The sequence below is a fragment of the Lynx rufus genome, unplaced genomic scaffold, assembly GCF_022079265.1.
Source record: "Lynx rufus isolate CCGP_SWC_20201006 ecotype Redwood Valley unplaced genomic scaffold, mLynRuf1.p SCAF_6, whole genome shotgun sequence".
In the NCBI taxonomy this organism is placed as follows: Eukaryota; Metazoa; Chordata; class Mammalia; order Carnivora; family Felidae; genus Lynx; species Lynx rufus.
The window spans coordinates 12,516,681-12,541,433 of NW_025814878.1; positions in this window are offsets into that span (position 1 = coordinate 12,516,681).

Below are 24,753 nucleotides of genomic sequence, written 5' to 3' on the forward strand. Positions count from 1 at the left end.
AGCCCTTCTCACCTCCATTGGCGATACTGTCACAGCAAGTCTAGGTGAGTTTTCAAGTCATCTGTGAAGTCAACCGGAAATCAAAAGGCACTAAAAACAGAGTCAGTTTGAATTGACTAGGGGGTCAGTAGGAAAAAAATAAATAAATAAGAGGAAGAATTCCTGCATCTAAAGAGTTCAGAGTCATATGCCACGTATTAATCACACTCCCACATAATTAATGTTGTGCTTGTGTTTTGACAGACAGCCTGATACAAATTAGAAACCACCTTAGATCCTATTCAAGATTCTTTTTTTTTAAATGTCAGCATTGCATTTCACACAGCCTAACATAAGAGCTTGTGTATAAGATGTAGAAACAGGCTGCAAAGAAGCCCCAGCAGGTATTAAGAACTATGTAAACCAGTTTGGATTTGGGGAGCACTACACGACTGTCTTTGCTCCAACTCTATCAGTATCTGGGGTTGAGACAAAGAAGGGAGCTGATCAAATGCACCAATGAAACAAAGATGGGCAGGATAATGAACAACCATGACAGAATCAAACTTAACAGGAAAAAAAATCCAGCGTTTAGAGTCGATTTATAGTAAATCGTTAGTAAGAACTGAAGATCAAACCTGAAGGCTTCAGTTTCACCAGAGGTGATATGGTTGCATTGAATAAAAAGGCTTAAAAATAGTCTGTGTTAATAGAAGGAAATGTTGAAAGACACTTTTTGCATCTAATCATAGGGTACGTCCTTCCTCAAAGGCTGTACATTGGAATCACTGAGGAAGATTTAACATAAATCAGGTTCCCTGGACTTTCCACAATTTGTCTGCCTTCTTTTTCTAGACCTCTGTGGCTACCTCTTCTAGCATGTGTTGTGAATGCTATATTCTTCTAGTTCTAAAATCTTTATTCTATCCTATGATATCTTTGTATACCTAGGTCAGTATCTTCAAAAATTAACTTCGACATTTTGCTGAGATTACCTCCATTCTGTCAAGAGCTGGAAAAACTTGGCTTTATCTAGTATTGGTACTCCTGTAAAACACGACTGTTCTTGGCACAATTCCTCACAACTGCCTCCCTAAGTAGTTTCTCTCATATTTCATGATTTAGTTAAAAACCCAATATGGTTAGGAGAAAGATGCGCATAAGTGAAGCATAATTATATTGATTCATGTTCAGCTGATAAAGATTTATATGTCCTCAAGGCATAATAATGGCCAAGATTTGCCCATGATCAATAGCTCTTGAACCAATAAATCTTGATATCGGCAACAAAAGCCAATATCTACTTAAACTTTTTTCAAAGTGTTGTTATAATATGCTGATGGCATGAAACGTGTGAACACATAAAACACAATCTCTTGAGCTTTATGTTGACACTATGTTTGTATTCCCTAAGAGTTAATGTTCTATATTCCAGTGACATAGGAGCAACCTGATGATCGAGGGGAAAGTTAATAATGAGGACTGATAGTTAATAAGTTTTTAGAAGAGCAACTAAGATATGAGTATGTGTAAACACTTTGTGGAAACACAAATCATTGAAGAGATGTAAAATATAACAGAGTGTGCCTATGGATTCTAAGTTTGCACAACATACTTACAAAAATAAAAACATTTTTTTTTTTGTAAAAGGAATAGAAGCAAGATATGAGAAGGAATTAGGCAAAAGGGACAGTGACAACATTGCATTGGGTCCTTGGCATGTGCCAAGACCTGATGTGTATTTTTCTGTTCCATTCTCATAATTCTATTAGGTGCAAGGCAAAACTCAAGCACAACTCAAATTGCTACAGAACGGGGGTGCAGGCTAAGGAACTGGCTCCACAGTTTTAATTAGCGGAGCTGGTATTTAAGTCCATGTCTGTCTAAACCCAATGATCATGTTCTTTCCAGGCTGCTATGAACAGAAAGCTTCAATGGTTACCTTTTCAGTCATTTGGGATTTGTGAAGGGCATGGCAAGTCTTCTCCTTAGACTGGCCAACAGGCCATGCTCTTCTTCCCTTTTTCCTCCAGAATTATTTTCTCTGCTACACTAACCTGCCTCAGATGAGCCTATGCCATGATACTAAATATTGGTGGCTGACAATCATAAGAAGACAGGTCATGTAGGTGGTTCCTTGGGAGAGCGAAAAGGCTTGGTGAGACAGAAGGATGCTGGATTGTCTTTGGCCTTCAGGAACACAAAGTGTCCTTCCCCCACCATCTGCTCAGCTGCCATTACACAATGCCATATCCTGGGGGCCTTAAATGATAGAAATTTATTTTCTTACAGATCTGGAGGCTGGGAAGTCTAAGATCAAGGTGTCAGCTGACTTGTTTCCTGGTGGGAGCTCTCCTCCTAGCTTATAGATGTCCACTGTGTCCTCATATGGCAGAGAGAGAGAGAGAGAGAGAGAGAGAGAGAGAGAGAGAGAGAGATGGAGAGAGATTTTGATCTTCCTCTTTATATAAGGACACCAGGTCAATCAGATCAGGGCTCCACCCTTATGACCTTCTTTAACCTTAATCACCTCCCTAAAGACTTTGTCTACAACATAGTCACAGGGGGGTGGGGTGGGGTAGGACTTCAATATATGAATGTTGGGGGAACACATTCAATCCATAGCAACAAGTACAGCCCATTGAACCTGGACCCACAGAAGTGCTCATGCGATGGCCGTGTGAACTTGGGCAAATTTCTTATAAACCTTCTTGAGTTTCAGTGTCCTGATTAATAACACGGAAATCATTACGCTTGCCCAGTGAACACTGCTGGGTTGTGAGGAGGATGAAACTTCACAACATGTGGGTAGTTTTTGTGCATAAGTTTTCCTGAGAAAATGTAAGTGGGACTAACACCCCAAAGATAGACTAGAGTGTTAGAAGGAACTTCTATTTTCTGGACTATAAAAAGTGTCCTAAAATCTCCAAACATCACCTGGTAGGTGGAAATTTTGGCAATATACATCAAGCTTTTTATATGTTTGCTTTTAGTCATTTACTGATTACTGTTTTTTAAATTTCCCAACATACAAATACATATTGCAAAAATACAGATGATATTGAAATAAAAAGCAAAAATCTCTCTCTACCTTTTTTTATTTTTCATGAATCCCACTCCAAGCCCCAAAGATAGAAAACTAAACTGGTGTGTTCCAGTCCATGTATTGACAAGGATGTATGTATATTTCCATATATGTTTACATACACATGTAGAGACACTGACTTTTGTGGAAGGTTGTTTAAAATATGAAAATAGCCTGTTTCCATGTTTGTTCTTTTCCTTCTCATTGAAGGCGTATTTGTCTTACGTTCAACAATTATTTTGTTTTTGAGCTAAAGATTTGCTATTTCAGAATGTGTTGAGATTTCTGCCCTTGTCTGGATTATAGGTTTAAAAGACTATACTTTTTGCAATATCAAACCAGTAATTTTCTCCAATTTTCTACTAATTTTTAGAAAACAATGAAGCAAAACATGCAATTATTTCAATATCTTGGTGCAAATAAACATTGCTGTGCAGACAAAGAGGAAAACACGACTGAAGCAGAACTTCCAGCTATAAGGCAGTTTAAAATATTTACTCGCCGGAGACATTGAACTCCGGTAGAGCAAAGGTAGCTTAAGGATGTACATGTATATTTCATAAAAGTGCAAGTTGTTTTAAATTCAACCTTATAAAATTTGAGCTTGTGCGAAAGTCATTTGTGTGGCCATACAAGTGTGTTTGTGCCAAGGAAGAAAGGGCGGTCTCATTTTGTTAAAAGGCCCTTCTTCTAAAAGTACTTATAAATTTTCTCATATTCAGCCCTGTGTGCGTGTGCATGTGTGTGTGTGTGTGTGTATGTGTGTCAGCTTTTGTCATCTGCCTGAAAGCCTTGTCTCTCTTGCATTTAATAAACAAGTCTTATTTTACAATTCATTATAATTTCACTTAGTCTCCATGCTTCACATTAGTCTTTCTAAAGCAACTTGTGCATTTACTCTTAGAAAAGATAATAGGCTTGAGATGATTTTTTTTTTTTTAAAGTCACCAACAAAACACCAAAGATAGTCCAACGCAGCTAACAATTTAACTCTGTCCTACATACCCAGAGCAATACCGGCCGGTGAAAGGCAATGTCTTGATGGATCATTCATGGAAAACTAAACTAATTACCATCATTCTAATATTCCTATTTAAATGCATGAAAAACTGATTAGCTGAAGGCAGCCCTATATATAGCAGAATGGCATCTTCTTAATATTTATGCTAATGTAAAAGACATTTTACACAAAGGTTAGAGGTGACAAATGGGTAAGAAATGATCTGAACGTACACATTTGTTTACTTACAATAACGCATGACATGACTATTACTCCTTGAGAGGGATTTAATTGGCACAGAGGACAAGGTGTGGAGAAATAGATCAGTGTGAAAATACATACACGTTCGCGGGCACATATAGACGTACACACTTATAAGACGCATTTACACAGAATCACCAACCACTAACAGAGAAGTAGAACACCCACACCTCCAAGCTAGTTTTACAAGTAGATTTCAGTTCACATTCACCCTGAGGTTGTCACATTTTTTTTTTTAGTCCAAAGAGAATTTTAATGGAAATGAGAAAAGGTTTAATAATTTAGCTGACTCTGAGCATTATATACTTGTGATATAAAAAAAAACGAAAACATGTTAAAATGATGGCATTTCCAATTGCAGTTACTATCTTCAGCGAGGAATGGAGAAGTGGGCTTATAAATTCAATTTGATTTTTACACTGTCATTTCCACATGACTAATCCACAGACTGAGTTCTGTCTCCTGCCAGCTCTCTAAGCACGCTCCAAGGTGAGACTCCCCAGAAATGGTGCATAACAATGAGCACATCACACAAGCAGTGCATGAAGAACAAATAAAACATGAAATTACACATGAACTCGAGAGGCACATAAGCAGGCTAAGAATGGGTTACTGTCAATAACGGATTTCAAATAAGCCTCTGATTTAATGACAACAGAAAGCCAGAGTCTGATTGAGGGCAATCAAACACTTCTCTTTTTTCCCACTTCTAACTCGCGTTTTATATGGAAAGAAAAACTGTGCCATTACAACATCAGCAATGGAAAGCTACACAAAAATCCGAAAATAGAAGGGCTGTTTCCACCAGCAATTATAATACAACACACATCCGCATCTACAGTGTGGTCAAGTGAACAAGCGACCAAGAGCAACTTCTTACTCAGCATATTGGTGGACATTCCCTGGAAAGGGTGTATCTGCTTTTCCCTTAAGCTTTCTAATTGTGATTGTCATTGCCAGCACAATATGGCTGAGGAGGAATATGGCTTTCACATTTCAAAACTGAACATGCCGCCAGGTGACTGACCAGGGGGAAAGGAAGCCACATGGGAAACTACCCCTACTTTGGTCCCTAAGACAGGTACATCTTTTTAGAGTTTACAGAGGAGAACGCGTTACCCTCCCTGATTATCTCCTCCTAATCGCACCCCCGAATCCCAGCCCCCACAACACTACCTGAAACTTTTATTTGTACACACGAATGTATTCCTTAGCATTTTCACTATTCACCTTCTAGTAGAGTTTTCTAGATTTTCGAGTCTAAATGTTTCTGAGATGCTTTCCGTCTTTTCCCCAAAGTAGTCTAGTTCTTGCCAGGGAGGTCCTGGTATGACAAAACCTTGTGGAATTAATATTGTACCGGAAATGGGAAGGAAGTGAAGAAGTTATTGACCAGAGTCAAAACAGTCTAATTTCTAGATAAGAGACTAACCAATTGCAGATCAGGAGTTTGGAACCCAAAACTTTTTTTCCTCCCTAACACACAGATTTGGATATTTTCACTATGTGCCCTCTACACATTATTGTAGAGACTGGGGTTTTCGCATTTGGAAAACCCTTGCAGTCAGATAATACGAGCTGCATATGGAAAAAACTGGGTTGCATGGTTGAATGCAGCGTGTGTGTGTGTGTGTGTGTGTGTGTGTGTGTGTGTGTTTATGTGACTTGGAACCAGAGGTAGGCTGTAGAACTTTGATCCATGTTGATCCACTTCCAACTTGCCTGGAAGGACCTTGTCTGTCCAGTCCATTTCATAGCTGGGAGTGGAAATCAAAGTAAAGAAATGCACCCACCTTTTGTGTACCCCAATTCCCACAAGGGGAGGGAGCAAAATGGTCTTGACCCTTGGTGATACCCTGAAGCTAGATCTGGGGCGGTAGCTGTTGTCTTTGACCCTACCCCTCTTCTCCAGCCCTCCGGATCTCCCCATGACACTAACCTTTCTCACAGAGAGGACCCCACTTCAATGTCAAGAATATGCATTTGCAAGAAACACGTTAGAACCCTGTTTCCTTGGTAACTTGGGCAGGAAAGGAATATTTGAGAAGATGGGAAATGTTCCTTCTGATCAGAATATATCCATTCTCCTCATCCTAAGGCTTCATCTGCAACACAAGGCAGGTCCCAAGTTGCTCTGTGCAGCTGTACATTTAAAGTTAAATGGAAAGTGAAGTCTGCCGCTAAGTTTAGCTCTCCTGCTGAAATCCTTGGGAGAGTATTACTTCCTTCTGGCTATATCAGCGCACCCCCCCTTCTCCCATACCTATCAAACAGCTTTGAAGTTTCACTTCATTTGAAATATTCTACAGTACACGCACACAGTGTGCTAACGGGCTGCATGGATTAACGGAGCAAATAGTTGCTTAAATTTAATTTAAAAGTAGTTCAGATAAAGACCTAGAGAATTAGGACTGGGGTTAAGGATGGATCCTAGTGAGGGATGCCTGGCTGGAGGGGAAAATCCAGGCAGGAGGGGTGGCTTCCCCCTGCCCCTCCACCTCCTATGAGGAGAGGATTTTGTTTAGTGCCTTTGTGCAGTCAAAGGGGCTCCTGGTTGAAGGATGAATATGTATGAGTGACTCTCAGACGAATCGGGTTTAGCCCTAACAGGTTTATGTGGCGCAGTGGCTACCCTCTGCTCTCGATTCTGTGTTGTGAGGTGGGCAATGGCAGCTCAGAAAACCAATGGACTTCTATTACAAACGAAGAAAAACGTTATCAAAGCTATACCATGAGTCTTGGAAAAAGCTCACATTTTTTTTTCTTTTTTTCTTTTTTTTGCCATACACAGATGTATCTATCAACTGTTCCTTACTTAGCCCTGTCACTGGATTTCAGTGACCCACCTGCAACTCATTACCCTTTTTACAACACTCTGCAGCAAATTCTTATTCATAATCAGACATCTTATCCAATTCTAGTCGCAAAAATCACTTAAGCAGTCTTAATGAATACGGCATCCTCGGGATTTATGGTTAGTAAAAATTGAGAGAAAAATATTTCTAAAAAGAGACAGCCAGCCTAACATTCCCATCCATAATGCAAGTCTATAAAATCATAGCTAAGACAGTGCGGCCCCACTTGATTTTTTTTCTTTCCTCTGCTCTTTTTCTGCTGTGTTTAGGCTCCTACAGTGGTTCTAGTGAAATCAGATTTCCCCCAGTATACATAAGTATACTTTTCTCCATTCATAAGTAGAAGTGAAGGCTGCAGTATCTTGAACAATTTTCCACCCTAGTGTCCAGAATGAATGTAACAAGAATGAATCTAAAATCGAATTCTAATTTAGATTTAGAACAATGAAGGAAGAGGACAGAGTAGTGCATTCTTTTTTCTTTTCTTTTCTTTTCTTTTCTTTTCTTTTCTTTTCTTTTCTTTTCTTTTCTTTTCCTTTCCTTTCCTTTCCTTTCCTTTCCTTTCCTTTCCTTTCCTTTCCTTTCCTTTCCTTTCCTTTCCTTTCCTTTCCTTCTTTTCACATTTATTTATTTTTGAGAGAGACAGAGACAGAATGCAAGTGGGTTGGGGCAGAGAGGGATGGAGGCACAGAATCCGAAGCAGGCTCCAGGCTCCGAGCTGTCAGCACAGAGCCCGACGCGGGGCTCGAACTCACGAGCTGTGAGATCATGACCTGAACCGAAGTCGGACGCTCAACCGACTGAGACACCCAGGCGCCCCAGTGCATTAGTTTCTTAAGAAACAAGGAGACACTGTAGAGGAAGAGCTCTCCCATCACTGCTTCGCTTCTACTCCCAGGGTGATGGAGCTTGCGGAATAATGAGGGAGGCATGTCTGGGAGCGCACAAAGCAACAAAAGGGAAGACCTCGCTCTCCCCATACTCTCCCTTCTTCTAGATGAACTGGAGGCCGTTTATATACTGAAACACAGTGCAAAGTGAGACATGACTGTGGGGAATCCACCAGAAGGGAACAGAAGAAGATGCTTCCAGACTTTTGCATTGAGATTCTCAAATAGCTATCATTGCTAGATGGTCCTTACGGCACTGCAACGTCCTTTCTGAGTTTGCTTTCTACTAACCAAAGCCAACCAAACCAATCAAACCCAACTAAACCAACCAACCAACCAACTGACCAACCAACCGACCGACCAACCAACCATAACCATTTCCACCATAATTTAGGAAAACAATTTTTTCTTGGACTGTACTCATGCGGAGAATTATTGCATAGTCCTTACTAAAGGGCATGTGGGGTATCAGAAGAGTGTGACCTGTGCTTTCCTCCCTTCTGGAATTCTGTATCTAGAGCAGTGCCTGGCCCATGGTAGGTACTCAATAAATGTTTGTTGAGTGGAGGAATGAGAAAGGAATAAGAAATTTAGTTAAATAATTCAACTTGAGTTTTATAAAAAAGACATGCATTTTAACTGGCAATCCTCATATGGAGAAATAGATCATTCCCTATAATAGCAAGAACCACAGGATAAATTGTAATTTCTATTTGATTTGATTATGAAACACTACAACTATGGAATAAAAGGAAAACAAATTGAGGCTCTGTTCATTTTGATTTTCTGTTATTTCTGTGGCTCGCTAATAAGCCAATCAATAATATGAATAAATCCCTGCAGTCATTAGTGACTCTCTTTGGTGAATTTACCAATTTCTTTTTAAGGAAGGCAATTACAGCATATAAAACCCATTCTGTCTTTCACAGAATTCCCCCCTACTATATTGAAAATCTAAATGGTCCATGCAAGTAGAGGTGACTGCATTTTGAGTGTTAGTAGCATTTTTTTCAGTTACAATTTTATTTTTAGATAATGGTAGATTCAGATGCAGTTGTGAGAAATAATACAGGGAAACGCTGGCTATCCTTTACCCAGTTTTTCCCCAATGGTAACAACCTGTAAAACCACATGTAGTACAATATCACAACTTAGATATTGACAGTGATACAGGCAAGACCCACAGCATGTCTATACTGCAGGGCTAACCAGGTTGCCCTTTTTATAGTCACACCTACCTCCCTCCCACTTCCAGTCTACCTTAACTCCAGAGATCAGTAATATACTCTCCATTTCTATAATTTTGTCATTTCAATAATGTTACCTACATACATCATACAGTATGTAATCTTTTAGGATTGACTTTTTTCCCTCAGCCTAAGTCCCTGGAGATTTACCCATATTATTGTTTTTTACCAATAGGTTGCTCCTTTTTATTTTTAGGAATTACTTCATGGTATGCATGTACTGCCGTTTCTTTTTTTTTTCACGTTTATTTTATTTTGACGGATGGAGAGAGAGAGAGAGTGCGCGCAAGCGAGTGCGAACAGGGGAGGGGCAGAGAGAGAAGGAGAGAGAAAATCCCAAGCAGGCTCCAAGCTGTCAGCGCAGAGCCTGACATGGGGCTCCATCGCACAAACCGTGAGATCACGACCTAAGCCAAAATCAAGAGTCGGTCGCTTAACCAACTGGGCCATCCAAGAGCCCTTGCAGTTTGTTTTACTTTTCGCCTGGTGATGGACATTTGGTTGCTTCCAGCTTTGGGTTATTCTGAATAAAGTTGCTATAATCACTCAGGTACAGGTTTTTGTGTGAATATAAGTTTTTAGTTCTCTGGAATAAAATTCCCAGGAGGGCGATTCCCAGGAATGGGAGTGTAGTTGTGTGTTTAACTTTTTAAGACCCGTGCAAAAATGTTTCTAGAGTGACTGTAATATTATGCATTCTCTCCAGCAGTTTATGAGTGATCTAGTTTCTCTGCATCCTTGCCAGCATTTGGGGTTTTCACTAGTTTTGTTTGTTTGTTTGTTTGTGTTAGCCTTTCTGCTAATGTGTATAGATAGCCCAATGTAGTTTTAATTTGCATTTACCTAATGGTGGTCAACATCATTTCATGTGCATATCTGGCATCTGGATATCCTCTTGGAGGGAAATGTCTCTCCCTGTCCTTGACCATTTTCTAGTTGAGTTGTTTTTCATGTTGATTTTTTCAGGATTCTTTTTTTTTTTTTTTTTGAACGTTTATTTATTTTTGAGACAGAGAGAGACAGAGCATGAACGGGGGAGGGTCAGAGAGAGGGAGACACAGAATCTGAAACAGGCTCCAGGCTCTGAGCTGTCAGCACAGAGCCTGACGCGGGGCTCGAACTCACGGACCCCGAGATCATGACCTGAGCCGAAGTCGGCCGCTTAACTGACTGAGCCACCCAGGTGCCCCAGGATTCTTTATATATTCTAGGTAGTAATCCTTTCTTGTATATATGGTTTGTAAATATTGTCTCCCACTCTAGCTTATTTTTCCATCTCATTAACAAGGTCTCTCACAGAACATAAGTTGTTTATGTTGATGAGGCCCAATTTATCCATTTTTCCTTTTAAATATTCTATCTGCTATTAGAGTTTCTTATGTGAGAGTTTTATTTTTCTGCTTCCTGGGGCTAATGACACAGACACAATATCAGGGTTTTTGAACCAGTTTTAAGGTAAAGTCTGCTGAACTCTCCATTTTTCCACCCAAGGAAATGAGGAGAGAGCTGTAAACATTTCTGCCTGTCAATATGCTTTTTTTAAAGATTCAGTATCTTTCTTCTCCTTAGCTTTATTGAGATATAATTGACATATGCTATCATGTCAACTTTAAGGTATACAATATGATGATTTGAAACCATTTATATTGTGAATGATTACCAAAATTGGGCTAGTTAACACTTCTAACACCTCCCATAATTACCATTGGTTTTTCTATGATGAGAATATTTAAAATCTACCTACCAACTTCCAAGTATATAATACAGTATCGCTAACTACAGCCGCCATACTGTACATTATATATCCCAAACTTATTTATCTTTTAACTCTTAAGTTTGTACCCTTTGGCCACTGTCTCTTCATTTTCCCTACCCCCCAAGGCCTGGCAACCACCATTCTACTCTATTTCTATGAGGTTGGCTTTTTTAGATTCCACATATAAGTGATATCATGCAGTATTTGTCTTTCTCTGTCTGACTTATTTCACTTAACCCTCAAGGTCCAACAATATTATTACAAGAGAGCAGAATTTCTTTCTTTCTTGGAGCTGAATAATATTCCAGTGTGTGTGTGTGTGTGTCAGTGTGTGTATGTATGTGTGTGTGTGTGTGTGTGTGTGTGTATCACTGGACACTTAGGTTGTTTTCATATCTTGACTATTGTGAACAATGTTCCAATGAACATGGTGGGGGGTGCAGATATTTCTTTGGGATACTGATTTCATGTACCAAAAAGTGGGATTGCTCAATCATATGTTAGTTCTATGTTTAAATTTTTGAAGAATGTCCATACTGTTTTCCCTAGTGGCTGGACCACTATGCATTCCTACCAAAAGCGCACAAATGTTCTTCTTTCTCCACATCCTCAAGAATACTTGTTATCTCTTGTCTTTTTGATATAGCCATCCTAGCAGGTATGAGTTGATATCTCATTGTAATTTTTTTTTTTAATTTTTTTTTCAACGTTTATTTATTTTTGGGACAGAGAGAGACAGAGCATGAACGGGGGAGGGGCAGAGAGAGAGGGAGACAGAGAATCGGAAACAGGCTCCAGGCTCTGAGCCATCAGCCCAGAGCCTGACGCGGGGCTCGAACTCCCGGACCGCGAGATCGTGACCTGGCTGAAGTCAGACGCTTAACCGACTGCGCCACCCAGGCGCCCCTCTCATTGTAATTTTGATTTGATTTCCCCAATGATTAGCTGCACACCTATTCGTGTACCTGTTGGCCATTTGTATGTCTTCTTTGGCAAAGTGTCTTTTCAGGTCCTCTGCCCATTTTTAATCAAATTATTTGTTTTTACTATTGAATTATATAAATTCCTTATATATTTATGATATTAACTTTCTATCAGATATATGGTTTATAAATATTTTCTCCCATTCTGTATGTAGCTTTTTAATTTTGTCAGTTGTTGCTTTTGATGTGCAGAAACTTTTTAGTTTGGTATGGCCTCCCTGATTAATTTTTACTTTTGTTGCTTGTGCTTTTAGTGACACATCCAGAAAATTGTTGCCAAGACCAAGGAGGTTTTACCTTATGTATTCTGCTAGGAGTTTTATTGTTTTAAGTCTTACATTTAAATCTATTCTGAGTTAATTTTTGTGTGTGGTGTAAGATAGGGGTCTAATTTCATTCTTTTGCATGTGATTATTTTGTTTTCCCTGGACCATTTATTAAAGAGACTCTCCTGTCTCTATTGAGTATTCTTGGGTCCCTTGTCAAATATTAGTTGACTGCATATATGTGGGTTTATTTCTGGGCTCTCAATTTTGTTCTATTGATCTATATATCTGATTATCTGCCAGTATCATATTGTTTTATTATAGGATTGTAATAGGGGTTGAAACCAGTAAGTATGATGACTCCAGCTTAGTTATTCTTTCTCAGGGTTTCTTTGGCTATTCAGGATCTTTTGTGGTTCCATATACAACTTAGGATTGTTTGTTCTATGTCATTACAAAGTGCCACTGGGGTTTTGATAGGGATTGCTTTAATGCTATAGATCACCTTGGGTAGTATGAACATTTAAATAATCATTCTTCTAATCCATGGACATGGGATACATTTCCATATATTTGTGTTTTCTTTATTTTCTTTCATTGATATCCTGTAATTTTCAGTGTAAGGATATTTCTCCTTCCTGGTTAAATTTGTTCCTAAGTATTTTATTGTTTTGATGCTATTATAAATGGGATAATTTTCTTTATTTCTTTTAGAGATAGTTTGTTGTTAGTGTATGAAAATGCAATGGATTTTGGTATGTTGATTTTGTATCCTGAATCATAACTGAATTTGTTTATTAGTTCTAATAGACTTTTGGTGGAATCTCTAGGATTTTCTATATATTAGGTCATCATCTGAAAACTTCTTCCTTTCCAATTTGGATGCCATTTATTTCTTTTCTTGCTTAATTGCTTTGGTTAGGACTTCCAACACAATGCTGAATAGGAATAGTGAGAGTGGGCACTCTTATCTTATTCCTGATCTCATAGGGAAAGCTTTCAACCTTTCACTATTAAGTAATATGATGTTAACTGTGGACTTGTCATATGTGGCCTTTTTTAATGTTATGGTACATTCCTTCTATGCCCAGTTTGTTTAGAATTTTTGTAATCATAAAAGGAAGCTGAATTTTGTCAAATGCTTTTTGGCCATCTATATCATATAATTTTTATCTTTCATTACATTAGTGTGGCATATTACATTCATTGATATGTGTATGTTGAATTATCTTTGCATTCCAGGGATAAATCCCATTTCATCATAGTGTATGATCCTTCTAATGTACTGTTGGATTTGGTTTGCTAGTATATTGTCGGGAATTTTTGCACTTATATTCATTAGGGATTTTGGCTTGTAGTATTATTTTCTTGGGGTGTCCTTTTTTGGCTTTGATATAAAGGTAATTCTGGTCTCACAAAATGAGTTTGGGGGTGTCCCATTCTCTTAAATGTTTTTTTCAGAATAAGAGAAGTATTGGTGTTAATTCTTCTTTAAACATTTGGTAGAAGTCACCAGTAAAAAGTAGTGAATTTCTTTTTCTTCCTCAAGGAGCTATAAAAAGAACAAACTAAGCCCAAGTCAGTAAAAGAAGGGAATAGCAAATATCAGAGTGGAAATAAATGAAATAGAGACTAAAAAGACCAGTGAAGCAAGAGCTGGTGTTTTGAAAATACAAACAAAATAGACAAATTTTTAGCTAGACTTATCAAGAAAAAAGGAAAGAGAACTCAAGTAAATAAAATCATAAATGAAAGAGGAGGCATTATAACTGAGACCCCAGAAAAAGACCACAAGAGATCACTATCAAAAATTATTACCAACAAATTGGACAACCTATAAACCCTAAGGTGGGTAGTTCTGATGCCTGGATCCAGAGGGGTGGGCCAGCAGCCTACGTTCATCGGGGTGGGCCTGGCACTTGAATATGCGCTGGTGGCCATTCACAAAAATAAACTCAAAATGGATGAAGGACCTGAATGTGAGACAGGAAACTATCAAAACCCTAGAGGAAAAAGTAGGAAAAAACCTCTCTGACCTTAGCTGCAGCAATTTCTTATGACACATCTCCAAAGGCAAGGGAATTAAAAGCAAAAATGAACTATTGGGACCTCATCAAGATAAAAAGCTTCTGCACTGCAAAGGAAACAATCAACAAAACTAAAAGGCAACTGATGGAATGGGAAAAGATATTTGCAAAGGACATATCAGATAAAGGGCTAGCATCCAAAATCTATAAAGAACTCACCAAATTCCACACCCAAAAAACAAATAATCCAGTGAAGAAATGGGCAGAAGACATGAATAGACACTTTTCTAAAGAAGACATCCAGATGGTCAATAGGCACATGAAAAGATGCTCAACGTCACTCCTCATCAGGGAAATACAAATCAAAACCACACTCAAGATACCACCTCACGCTGGTCAGAGTGGCTAAGATGAACAAATCAGGAGACTATAGATGCTGGAAAGGATGTGGAGAAACAGGAACCCTCTTGTACTGTTGGTGGGAATGCAAACTGGTGTAGCTGCTCTGGAAAACAGTGTGGAGGTTCCTCAAAAAATTAAGAATAGATCTACCCTTTCACTTAGCATAACACTCTTCAGTTCCATCCATGTTGCTACAAAAGGTCATATTTCATTCTTTCTCACTGTCAAGTAGTATTCCATTGTGTATATAAACCACAATTTCTTCATCCATTCATCACTTGATGGACATTCAGGCTCTTTCCATAATTTGGCATACAGAGAAAGACAGATACCATGTTTTTATCCTTATGTGGATCCTGAGAAACTTAACAGAAGACCATGCGGAGGGGAAGGAAAAAAAAAGTTAGAGAGAGAGTGAGCCAAACCATAAGAGACTCTTAAAAACTGAGAATAAACTGAGGGTTGATGGGGGGGTGGGAGGGAAGGGATGGGGGGGTGATGGGCATTGAGGAGGGCACCTGTTGGGATGAGCACTGGGCGTTGTATGGAAACCAAATTGAAAATAAATTTCATATTAAAAAAAATCGATCTACCCTACGACCCAGCAGTAGCATTCCTAGGAATTTACCCAAGGGATACAGGAGTGCTGATGCATAGGGGCACTTGTACCCCAATGTTTATAGCAGCACTCTCAACAATAGCCAAATTATGGAAAGAGCCTAAATGTCCATCAACTGACGAATGGATAAAGAAATTGTGGTTTATATACACAATGGAATACTACGTGGCAATGAGAAAGAATGAAATATGGCCTTTTGTAGCCACGTGGATGGAACTGGAGAGTGTGATGCTAAGTGAAATAAGCCATACAGAGAAAGACAGATACCATATGTTTTCACTCATACGTGGATCCTGAGAAACTTAACAGAAGACCAGTGGGGAGGGGAAGGTGGGGAGGAGGAAGAAAGTTACAGAGAGGGAAGGAGGCAAACCATAAGAGATTCTTAAATACTGAGAACAAACTGAGGGTTGATGGGGGATGGGAGAGAGGGGAAAGTGGGTGATGAGCATTGAGGAGGGCACCTGTTGGGATGGCCACTGGGTGTTGTATGGAAACTAATTTGACAATAAATTATATATATATATATATATATAAACAAGGACTAGATTTCAAGGCATCCTGAAAATAAAAAACCTAAAACCAAGGACCAAAAAACCCCCAAAACAAAACAAAAAGCAAAACAACAACAAAACCAGATACAAATAAAATATCTGAAAGGGTACACAAGAAACTGGCGGTAATGGTAGTTGCTTCAGGGAAATGCAAGTGCCTCAATACAATAAATAATTACCTTAAAAAAAATGAATATGTGCTGGTGGGCCTGGGACCTGGGTGCATGTGTTTGGGCCTGGATCCAGTGTCCATGGGAGATAACTCAATGGTGGGGCAGGATGGGAGCCTCAATTCACAAGACTCAGCCTGGAGCCTGGGGCTTTGGGAGGACTGCCTGAAGGTTGGGTTTGTGGGAACCAGCCTGGAGGCTAAGACCACTACGGTCAGCCTGGAATTAGGCAGACCAGAAACCTTGGTCTACAGGATCCCTACTGCCTGGAACTGAAGGAGCTGGAAGCCTGGGCTCTAGAGGCTGCGCGCATGGATAATGGCCTGGCACTAGGGAGGCCAGGGGCTTGGATTCATGGGATTGGTGCTGGTGTGGGACTCATGTAGGGTCAATAGTGAAGTAAGATGCTCACTTCAGTCTCCTTCCCCCATGGAAGGGTGGTTCTTTCCATGCTGAGCTGCCTGGGCTTGGAGAAATGACAGGGATAATACGTCTTTTTATTTCTGTGCTCCACTCAAGTGCTATAATTCCTACCTCTTATGGAGGTATTTTTGTGCATAGATATTGTTCAAATTGATATTTCATGGAGGAGATATATACTAGAAGTTCCTATACTGTCATCTTGCTGATATCACTTTCCCCTATTTTTCCTTTTACAGATTGTACTTTTGGTGTCAAATCTAAGAATTTTTGCCTAGATTTGGTTGTCAAAGATATATCTCCTTTTTTTTTTTTTTACTTAAAGATTTAGTTATATTTTACATTTAAGTTGTAATGTATTTTGAGTTAACTTTTTATAAGGTGTGAGTCTTCAGTCTAGGTTCACTTTGTTGCCGATGGATATCCACTTGCCCAGCACCATTTCTTGAAAGGGCTGTCCTTCCTGTGTTGAAATGCCTTTTTATCTTGTCAAAATCAGTGGGGCATATTTGTGTGAGTCCTATTTCTGGGTTCTCAGTTCTGATCCATTGATCTACGTGTCTGTGAAAAGACATCTTTGCCTTATTCCTGATCTTATGAGAAAAATATTCAGTTTTTCACCAGTAAGTAAAATTTTAGCAATAAGTTTTTTTGTAGGTGTTTTTGATCAAGTTGGGGAAACTGTGGAAGTTTCTTTCTATTCCTCTTTATCCTCCTTTTTTCTAATCATGAATAGGTGTTCAATTTTGTCGAATGCTTTTTTGTATTAATTGCAGTTTTTATTTTCATGTAAATTTTCTTCTTTAACCTGCTGATATGATGGATTATATTGAACTAGTCTGATATCTATGGAATAAACCCTAATTCACCATGGAGTATAATTAGTTTATATTGCTAAATTCTTTTTGTTAATATTTTGTTATTTTTTTTACATCCATATTTATGATTAATATTGGTCTGTAATTTTCTTTCTTGAATTATCTTAGTCTGTTTTGGGTATCAAGATAATACTAGGTTCATAAAGTTAATTGAGAAATGTTCCTCCTCTTATATTCTCTGGAAGAGATTGTGAGGAATTAATGTCTGGTATATTCCCCACTTAACCCCCTGGACCTGGGCTGGCTCATGCCAGCCTTCCTTCCTTCCTTCCTTCCTTCCTTCCTTCTTTGGAGGAAGAGTTGGCCTATTTTGTCTAAATTGTCATTTTTAGGTGTACAGAGTCTTTGGAGACATTTCCTGGTTGTCCTTTTGTTGTCGGCAGGGTGCTACAGCTTGAATTGTCTCATAGAATCCATTTGTTGAAGTCCTACCTCCAGTACCTCAGAACGTGACCTGATTGGAGACAGGGTCTTTAAACAGGTAATAAAGTGAAGTCATTAGGCTAACCTTAATCCAATATGACTGGTATCCTTATAAAAAGGAGGTTTAGACACAGAGGTATGCACAGAGGGAAGACAGCTATCTATAAGCACGGAAAGAAGCCTGGAACAGACTTTTCCTTCCAAGCCTTCAGAAGGAATCAATCATGCCAACACCTTGATTTTGGACTTCCAGCCACCAGCACCATGAGGCAATGTCTCTAATGCTTAAGCCCCTCAGTCTGTGGTACTTTGTTATAGTAGCCCTAGCAAACGAATATACAGGGTCTTTATTGATATCCACATTTTCATTCCTGATACCAATCATTCATGCACTCTTTTTTCTTTGTCAATTTTTATCAATTTTATGTTTGCAAAGAATAGCTCTTTATTTTATTGATTTGTTATGCTGGTTTTCTGCTTTCAACTTCATTGGCTTTTGGCTTTATTCTTTTCTTCTATTTGCTTTGAATTTATTTTGCTCTTTTTTTCTCCCTAAATTCTTGAGGAGGGATTCTAGAATACAGATTTAAAATTTTCTTCCTTTGTATTGTATACATTTAGTGATATAAGTTTGCCTTTTAGTACTGCTTTAGCTGCTTTCCACAAATTTTGATATATTGCATTTTCATTTTCATTCAGTTCAATGTATTTTTTAAAATTTCCTTCTTTGATTCAGATTTAGAAGTATATTGTTAAGTTTCCAAGTGTTTGGGGATTTTCCTATTTTCTGTATGCTATCTACTTCTAGTTTGACTTCATTGTGGTCAGAGAAAACACTGTATAATTTGAATTATTTTAAGTTTGTTGAGGTTTCTTTTGTGGTCCACGATAAGATCTATCTTGGTGTAGGTTCTGTGGACACATGAAAAGAATGGTTATTCTGCTATTCTGAGTGGAATGTCCTATAAATATAAATTAGATTATGTTAATTGCTGGTGTTGTTGAGTTCTTTTATATCCTTGCTAATTTTCCTTTTTTAAAATATTTATTTACTTATTTTGAGAGGGAGTGTGCACGTGAGTAGGGGAGGGGCAAAGAGAGCGGGAGAGAGAAGATCCCAAGCAGGCTCCTCTGTGTCGGTGCAGAGCCCAACGCAGGGCTTGATCCTATGAACCGTGAGATCATGATGTGAGCTGAAACCCAGAGTCGGAGGCTTGACTTGACTGAGCCACCATGGCGCCCCTTTGCTAATTTTCTTTCTAGCTCTTCTAGCATTTGTTAAGAGAATGGTGGTAAAGTCTCCAAATCTAACCGTAGCTTTGTTGATTTCTCCTTTCGGTTCTATTAGTTTTATCTCCACGTATTTTGCATCTTGCGGATCTCTTAGCTGTAAGCTACTGTTATTATACTGGCTGTTATTACACCCTGTTGGGGTGGTGGTAAGTTATGGGGAAGAGTAAGTTTTCTATAACCTTATGATTAAATCTCGGTTTTTTGGTGGGCCTGTGTCCCTGGGCTGTGACTCTCACAAGTGTTTCTCATCTCCCCTCTTCCCCAAGCCTTAGGTGAGATAGGAAGTAGAGGAGGCTGCTCTTATCTGATACACCCGAGAACAGAATAGAGCAACTGTTCTCTGAAACTTTTGTCCCTTTCTTAGTCCTTTGGCAACAAAGAGCAGACTTTTGGGGGGCTGCTTTTATCTGCACCTGCTGGTGTTTCTCGATTGCTGGCTTCTTCAACAATAAATCTTGGACATGTGGCGGGGGGGGAATTCAGCAAACTCATTGCTACATTGTTCCTCTGGGTCCCCAAATCCATGGCTGTGTTTTGGTTTGGTTTTTCTACCTTTCAGACTCTTCTCGTGTTTGTTTTATACACGTGTCTGGAGTTCTTAGTTGCATTTAGCAGAAGGAAAAAGGAAAAGTACATCTATTTCATCTTTCCATATATGGAACTCCTCCTATAGTTAATTTCTTTTTAAGATCCTAAATATCCATGCCCTGCCTGAAAACAGATTAGATGTCTCTTCTGGTACTTTAATATTATGATGAAGAGCCTATTTAGGAAATTGAAAGTTTTATTTTTTTATTTTTTTTTTTTTAAATTTTTTTTTTCAACGTTTATTTATTTTTGGGACAGAGAGAGACACAGCATGAATGGGGGAGGGGCAGAGAGAGAGGGAGACACAGAATTGGAAACAGGCTCCAGGCTCTGAGCCATCAGCCCAGAGCCCGACGCGGGGCACGAACCCACGGACCGCGAGATCGTGACCTGGCTGAAGTCGGACGCTTAACCGACTGCGCCACCCAGGCGCCCCAAATTGAAAGTTTTAAAGTTTATTTTTTTATACAATAATATCACTGTCCTCCTAATTGACTTGTTTATTTAGTAGCCTATTGCTTAAAGTAAGGCACACTTACATTGTAGAGCAATTCTCTACCTTTTGAGTTAGCATGTAAGTTATTTTCAACTTGACCATTCCCCTCCCCAAGAAGTTGATAGCATTGTACACAGTTCATATTTCACTATGTTTTATAATGTTATCAATACACAAATTTGGAAAGGCATTTGACCAATAAAGATCTAATTACAGCTTATTTTGATCCTTAAGAAATAAGGAAATATATAAACTATAGAGAAGGTAGTTCTTGAACTTACCATATAGACTGTATCTAGTACAGTGCCTGGCATACAATATACGCTGAATAAATGAATGAATTAATGAATAAATGAAGATGGCACTGGGAATTTAATAAAGGTATCCTTTCCTCTGAAATACCAAAATATTCGTAACGAAGATGTATCTATAAGATCTAAAAGCATTTAAGGGGAATTTATAATTGCATGTAGAGATGTAGTTTATGCATCCACACATAAAGTATCTTGATTATTCTTTCAACGATAGATATACAGAAATTTTGAAGTTTTTTTTTAAAGAATCTTTTCTTCTTTTAATAGCATCCAAAACTTGAGAAAATCAACAATCACAAAGCTAGCTCTCCTCTACCTACAATAAAAGTTGGTTAATGGTTAAACTTCCTGAGCTCCCTGAGAATGATTTTATTTCAAAAGATGTTCAAGGGTATGGCCATTGTCGGAAAACTTGCTTTTTTTTTTTTTTTTTTTTTTTTATTTATTTTGGGACAGAGAGAGACAGAGCATGAACTGGGGAGGGGCAGAGAGAGAGGGAGACACAGAATCGGAAACGGCTCCAGGCTCTGGGCCATCAGCCCAGAGCCCGACGCGGGGCTCGAACTCCCGGACCGCGAGATCGTGACCTGGCTGAAGTCGGACGCTTAACCGACTGCGCCACCCAGGCGCCCCAAACTTGCTTTTTCAAGTAAACAAATGACTTTTCTCCTGTTCTGCTTTCCAGGTCTCAGGATAAAAGTGTTTCCAAGTGCTGCAGATCTCAAGCTGGGCTTCATCTGAGCCCTGCGGATTAAGCCTAATTGATGGGCAGAGAAAAAGTAGAAAAGCAGGCCTTGGCCCAGTCGATCCAAATCCAGTTTTTCTTGCCCAGCTCTCAATTTACATTCTTCATGGGCAGAGCTATAGTTGCTAAAATCTCTTACCTCTAGATGTGCAACATAAAAGAAACCCCTCTGATTGCTGCCAACGTTCTGGATAAAAGAAAGAACTCTGACTTGAGGATGTTCATCTGGTTGAGTTGACCACTTACAGAAGATGAAGGAGAGATGTATGGAAAATCTTGGCTTTCTTCCCTATGGACAAAGTCAAGATTTTTCAGTCATGCAGGAAGGGGATGGCAATGGCTCTCTACTGACTTCCACCTTTGATCTCTTTTTTTCTGTGGATATCTTTTCTGGCTACACTGCCTAAGATTTTAGCCATCATTTCCCCCTAAACACAATAATATGAATTAATGGCAAGTTTCTTTCCCTGTCTAAGTTTTGTTCATAACACTTATCATTATTTTGCATGCTACACGTTTTGCCCATTTATAATGTTTATCATCTGTCTCACTCCACTGGAATGCTGACCCTCTGAAGGCAGGGTTCTGTTTTCTTTGTCTACTGCTGTGTCCTCAACAGTCCACATGCATAGTAGGCACCCAATCAATATCATAAAATAATGGTTGGATGAATTATCAAGGAAAAAGACAAGGTCGCAAATCGTTTAACCATCAAAATGATGACTGCCAATTGTACAGCAATGTGGTTTTAATCACAAAGGAAGCTTAGACAGAGAGAAGGAGCACTAGATTTGGGATGAGGCAAGTCTAGGATGTCACTCTGTTATCTGAGCAGGTCACCTGGCCTCTCTGGGTATCAGTTTCTCATCTTTAAACAAGGAGACCAGGATAGAAGATCTCTAAAGCACCTTCCAACTCTATCATTCAGGCATTCATTTGTTTTTTATCTCATGCTCTGGGAGAGACCCTAAGTCCAGAGTTTCAGTGAAAATAAATATGGTTTCATTAAAGTATTTTGTACCTATCATACATCATAGAGTATGGTGACACAAGTTAAATCACAAAAGATAGCCTCCCCTTCCAAAAAGCATAAGGTAGTTTAAAATAGAGCCAAAAATAAAATAGAGGAACAAAATAGAGCAAAGAAAAAAAAAGAAAAGAAAAGTGGAGGTGGGACTATTCCGTTGCATAAAAGGAACCACATAGAAAGGACTATATCATCAAGAAAGACGGATTTCTAACAGTGTATGCTGGTCACAATCATATAATGAGTCATGATTTACAACATGAGTTTTGCAAATAGGCTTGGTGCATTGAAGTGTTCTAACAGGTCGAGTTTAAAAAAAATTTTTTTTAATGTTTATTTATTTTTGAGAGAGAGAGAGAGAGAGAGAGAGAGCAAGGGAGGGGCAGAGAGAGACGGAAATACAGAATCCGATGCAGGCTGTCAGCACAGAGCCTGACGTGGGGCTCGAACTCATGAGCCGTGAGATCATGCCCTGAGCCAATGTTCGACCCTTAACTGACTGAGCCACCCAGGCACCCCTAACAGGTCATATTTTTAAATGACTTCTGAATCTTTAATAATAATAATTTAAAAAAAACTTAACACGTGGACCTTGAGATTACTGCTTTGCCATAAAACAAGGTGATTTCACTTCCTTAAAATGAATTATTCTCTGGGAGCCACTGCAAGGCCTATAGAGCACTGTTCACACCAATTCTTTCTCTTTACACACTTTTTGCTCTTCTCCAATCATAAGTCATTGCACCAATGGAATTCCCACTTGCATATAAAGTGACTGGTGCCATGGACATATTTATTGTCACTTTTTATAAAAAGACTATATGTTTTCAGCCATGACAAGAGACCAGCTGGCTAATTTAGAGTGCCGGCTGAACATTTGAGGAAAAGTAATCATTTTATTTTTCACTGGCATATTTAGAAGGCACATGCTGAATATGAATGATTGGAAATACAAAAATTGTACAGATGTATGGGGGGGTATCCAAATGTTTTAATAGGAAATGCACAGCAACCCTCTTCATGACTGTGTGGTGTTTTTGACTAATGCAAGGCAGAATACTTATTTTTTAAGCAACAGATAAAGATTGGTTGAAACTGATTATATGGTATTTTACATTTTTAAAGGACGGTTTTACCATCAATAATTCATTGTGTCTTCTGAAAAATTGTATTAATTGGTATGGGTTCTAAATGTAATAGTTTATTTATTGTTAAACATGGTCCCTCTATTGATTATTCAGCAATCCAATGTGTGAAATTTCATTATTTAACAGTCACCCACCAGCGTTTAATTTCAGAATCCAATTTAAAACCTAGGAATCCTATATCATGTCTCCAAGTACACAATCACAATAGGATTTCAGTGCAAAATGAAAATATTACATTTTATTTAACTTTACTTTTTTTCACTCTGTTTTCAATTTCTATTTTTAATGTCATAAGTAAAAGATAGTACTGCAGTGACATATGCATATACTCTGTCAATAAACAAATATCCAGACATCGGAGAGCGCATGATCAAAAATATACAGCAGTAAAAAAGCAAGTCTACTGCTCTAGAAAATAGTAAGTCTGAGACACTGTCGTTTCTCTTTGCTGCCAAATCACCAAAACATATGTAATTTACCAAGTACTTTTTATGAGACAGGCATTATGCTAGACATACTGTAAAGAATGACTAATGGTAAAATAGATGCCTGGAATTTAACAAACTATACGCCATAAAACGAACTCAAATGAAATAATACAGTACAGGAACTAGCGTGTCACTTCTCCAGAGATCCTATTATGTGGCTGTCTGAAATATATGAGAATCTTAAAGCCAGCAAAATCAGGCTGTTCTGTTGCCAAAATAGATGCCTTCAGTCCCCAGGCGTTTTAAAATAGCTTTCTCTTAGATTCTGGTGCATAATGTCTTCTAATGAGCTTGATTGTCTAGCTTCCCAGAATACTAGAGAAGTCAGAAGAGGTTAGAGGATATAAAAAATATAATACGAGGAAGTAGTGACAGCTGAAAAGTAAAGGAAAATTTAAAAATAAACCCCAACTGTCATCTCACATCATATTAAAAAATTAACTAGAAATAGAGCATATCTGTATGTGAAAGCTAAAACTATAAAAGCTTTAGATGAAAACATAAGACAAAAAGTTCTTGCACCCTTGGTATAGGCAACTATTTTTTAGATGTGACACAAAAGCATGAACCATAAAAGAAAACTTTGATATGTTAGACTTAATCAAAATGTAAAATGTTGCTCTTTGAAAGACATCATTAAGAAAATGAAAAAGCAAACCCCAGGAGAGAAAATTCATCACACATATATTTAAAACGTTATTAGTTATTAAAAAACTCTCATAGCTCAATAATAAGAAGGCAAAACCCAGCGAAAATGGCAAAAGATTTGAGCAGACATTTTACAATAGACGATACAGGAATGGCCAATAAGCACATGAAAAGCTGCTCAATATCATTTG